The following is a 4,764-nucleotide window of genomic DNA, read 5'->3' as shown; positions in this document are numbered from 1 at the left end:
GAGACTGGCTTTATAGTATCTAAGAAAGGAAGGAGACTTTGGGAGATTGGGGGGAGGAAAGTAGAGAGGGAGAAGTTGTTGAATAATTGTTTCGAACAAGTCTGAAGGAACAGAAGTTTGTGATCTTGAAGGCAGTCAGAGTGGGGTTTGCCAGGGAGAAGGGAGAGGGAAATCTATCCATCCCCTTTCTCTTTATACTTGACTCCATTCCATCTCTACCTCACTCTGGTCCTGACCCAGCAGGGGAAAATCCATTTTCTCCCTGCCCTTATATTACAGTGGCACCCCAGTGGTCAAAGAATCCGTCACCAACTGTCACTGACTGGCAGTTGGAACTGACTGGGTAGGGCAGCTATCTTGGGGGGTAGAGACTCTAAAGTAACTACACATAGGATCAAGGCAGACATCTTGATTCCTATTAAAAAAAAAGAACATTAATAGAACAACAAAAGAATATAGCTACAAGGGAATAACAAAAATTATTCCGAAGGGGCAATTGGGTAGCTCAGTGGATTGAGAGCCAGGCCTAGAGACGGGAGGTCCTAGGTTCAAATCTGGCCTCTGACACTTCCCAGCTGTGTGACCCTGGGCAAGTCACTTAACCCCATCGCCTAGCCCTTACCATTCCTCTGCCTTGGAACCAATACACAGTATTGATTCCAAGTTGGAAGGTAAGGGTTTTAAACAAAATTTTTTAAAAAATGATTCAGAAAGTACCCTGGACACTACTGGTGTTAGTCATCTTATTTCATTAGTGGTACTACTCCATTTTTAATGCTGTCACTGGCATAATATATAACATTACAGAGGTAGCTACCAATATCATAAGATACTGGGATCAGATGTCATTGAAAATATCAACAACATGGTTAACCCTTTCTGCTGGATATGGGACTTTAGTGGTTCTCTGGCAGTTATACAGTAACGTCAAGAAGGGAATTGGGATAATCCTGGGCAAGAAGACATTGAATAGTGATATTAACAATAGGCTAGACCTCTTATTTTCCCAATTGACAACTATCACAGAGGTGTGCCAGGAATTCAGTACAAGGAAGAATGAGAAACTGGGGAAGGGAAATGATAATAAGGACAATGATAAGGACAAAGACATAGGCAAAGGCACTGAGATAACTAATATAACAACGGCTCTGACAGTGGGGGTGTGCACTGACAAGATCATGGTGGACAAGCAAACAAGCACTGAACCTGAGGAAGTCCCAGGGGTACATAAAATCATGCCTTTCAGGGATTTTGCTGAAGTAACCCTAGACTCTGGTATTCTCCATGCAAAGGTACACAAATTTTTTTTCCATACAAGGCTTGGATTCCCTGAAACAGAGAATTCTGAGTTTCTGTGTAGAACCATTTAGATATCTAAAAGAACTGAAAAGAGCTTTCAAACTTTATGACCCAGATTTCCAGGATGTAGAGATCCTACTTTCTGAATTATTGACCCCACAAGAGAATGCACAATTCATTAAAAAGACACGGAAGATGGCAGCCTTACTAGCTGGCCAGAAGTTTATGAGGACTTTGATTTTTCTAGACCCCTTAACATGACTTTCCTAAAAAAGGCTAGGGAAGATATATTGGAGGTGATCAAATCATTTTGTACAAGACTAAATGCTTAGAGAAACTTTGATAAATTGAGGCAGGAGCAGGCAACATCCATCTGTATACATTGACAGGCTTCTTGAAAACATGGAAGCTATTTTGGGTTTTAGTCAGAATAGCCAGGAAGCAATCCCCCATGTAAAAAGATAATTTCTGAAGGGATGTTCACAAGATCTCAAACATTTCTTCAGGCATTTTTGTCCAGGGTTTGAATCTCTTTCCATCTTAGACCTGAGAGACTCCTCCACATATCTGTATGAGACTCATTTAGAACAACATAAAGAGAAAGAATTAAAACAAAGCTAGAAGAGACCAAAGAAACCCTTAGACAAAAAGAATTAGATGAGGTCAAGAACCTGGCTAACATTAGAACCTTCCCAAACCAAACAATACAATACCGACCAAGGGGACAAAGAGATAATGGGAAGTGCTTTTTATGTCAGAGAGTGGGACGCATAGTGAGATCATGCCCAATGAAATCTCACTATGAGAAAGGTTACAATGGAGGTTCAAACTGTAAACCTCAAAATTTCTTAGACTTATAAATGTTGGAAATTTCACCATTGGGAAATTTCATACTTGAAAAATTCCCTATTGATAGTGGGTCTTGGCTATTGGAATGTGAACCCCATTGGCATGAGAGTTTCCCCCTCCTACCTTCTTAAGATTACTTTAGGACAGAAACCTTTTGCTGAACAATGGAAAGGACTTTGACCTATGCTTAAGCATAGAACAGGAATTTCTTTGAGTCATGATTGATTTTAGAATTGATACAATGGAGATACTTGGAATCAATCTCCACCCTATTCAGTCCTAACAGGATTGAGTAAGGGCTGCAGCCTAGATCAAAATTTAATTATTCCAATCTCTACCCTACTCAGGTTAACAGGATTTAGAAAGGGCTGTAGCAAAGGATCAAAGATTTAATTATTTGAAAATATGACCTTCAACAGACATGTGCAAAGCCAGAAGACATCTGGGCAGTCCTGGGTTAAGCTAGAGCCTCCATTGGCACAGGGAAATTGATGGACATGTGATTGGTAGATGTGAGGACTGAGGGGAGGGAACTTGGATGGTTTCCTTAAGGGTGTGGTGGTTGAGGAGTTGGCCGGAGTGGTTGCGGGGTGCTCTGAGAAGCTTGCTCTGAAGGAAGCTGAAGGTGGGGGCCTCTGAGACTGTTTCTCCATTTTGGTCACGTGAGTAATAGGGACTGATCTCTTTTCTTTGCCCCAGCTATCTAAGGGCTTGGGCCTTTTGGCCCAGCCTAAACAGAAGGGGTATTTAAGCCCTATTCCCTTCTCTCCCTTTTTCTCTCTCTCTATCTCTAATTCCTTTCTTCCTCCTATTGTAATTAAACTCCATAAAAGATTGACTGCTGACTTAAGTTTTCATTTAGGAATTACATAGCTGAATTCCTTGGCGACCTTAAATTAATATATATCAGTCTTTTAAAGTGATTCCCTTGTAACAAAACTACCAAAACAGGGTCTACACAGTATAAAGGGTACAACTGTGGAAGACAGACAGACCATAACACAAACAGAATGACATCCATCTAACTCTCCATCTCAACTCTCTATCAACCTAAATCACAAAACAAGAACATAACATACAATCCTACACATAAAGCAAACAAGACAAACTTCAAAAAAGTCATACCCATATGCAAACAATCTGAATCTCTTACACACACACACACACACAACAACAACAACAAACACTCTTACACACATGTACGATCCAGTAAAAAGGCAGAAAAAATCTACAATCAACATGAGAAAACAAGCAAAAGGATCAATGAACAAAGGAAGAGAACCAGACCTGAGGAGCTTCCAGAAAACACCAGAGACTGAAAAGGACATACGGAACACAGGAAAGGACTGCTAACCAAGAACTGTATAGGAAAAGAACTTCTATAAAGCATGACACCTAAGATGACAGCTCTTAGAGATTAGTAGTGAAAGCATTACTCCTGATAATCGACTATGACTAACACAGATATTGTAAAAAGCCTTCTATCTGGTTCGCTACCTCCATTATCATTTTCCCTTCATCAATTGAGCAAGAAGTTGAATGCTTCCAGATGAAAAGGCTTAAAGGTGTAGAAGCAACAACAGAATGGCACAGACAACAAATGCAGACCAGGTGGATATGCAGAAAGGTTCATTGTTTTTCTGTACTTTCTTTTATTCCTACATAATAGAATGGAAAAGTATTTGAAAAATCACTTACTTTTGGCAAGAACAGTGCCAAATTCCGAAGACACAGAAAGAAAAGGGAGATGCTTCCTGCCTTCAAGGAACTCGTGCTGTAATTTGGGTAGACAGCACACAAAGGAGGATTCTGCTTCATGGCAAAGGAAAAGGCCATGAATCCCACTGACAAAATAGCAGGGCAGATGGTAAGGCTCTGTGGATCTTGGGGAACAGTGGCAGGACAGACAGCCCTCAACAAATGAGTATGGGGAAAGAGGGTAGTAAGGTAAGCCCAAGGGTTCAATGGAGTGTCTAGGTAACTACCAGCAAAGATGGGCATGGTGGGAAATAGGGGCAGGTCACATCCAGTTGAAAGTGTATATCCATTGCCTGGTTTGGACTTGGAAACTAGACATTTAGGATTAAGTTGGAGATGGGAAAAAGTTCTCTAAGACCAATTCATGCTAGTCCTTTTAGGTTCCCTTTGGTGGACTGAGGCAAGTGAGGGTAAGATTTTTATTTCTCTGCCATGGTGGCTGCTAGCATTGTTCAGGCCATGCTGTTGTTGGGCTGAGGTCCAACAGAAGTGAAAACAAAACAAAACTTCAAGCCAAAATAATGACAGTTACCAAAGTCATTTGGTTTTTCAATATCAGGATGTTAATTTCCATTCTTTTTTACTAAAATTATTAGTTTCATTTGAAGCATTTGCTTTATATCATAGGATCCTAATATTAACTTATTAGCTCAGCACTATTGTTGCCCATCATTCTTATTTAAGGACAAATCATAATGGCTCTTGAAAATATTACATATTGAGCTTTAAAAGGGTGAGAACCTAAAAAATAAAGTTGGCCTTTCCTTAATATAGGTTGGATACTTTTGTGTTTAATATTCTTTTTTACTTTCCATTTGTGTTCTTTAAAGTGATGTATACTTTGATGACTGATTTCAT

This window comes from Monodelphis domestica, chromosome 1 (assembly GCF_027887165.1).
Source record: "Monodelphis domestica isolate mMonDom1 chromosome 1, mMonDom1.pri, whole genome shotgun sequence".
Taxonomy (NCBI): domain Eukaryota; kingdom Metazoa; phylum Chordata; class Mammalia; order Didelphimorphia; family Didelphidae; genus Monodelphis; species Monodelphis domestica.
Note: the sequence above shows the minus strand (reverse complement) of the source record.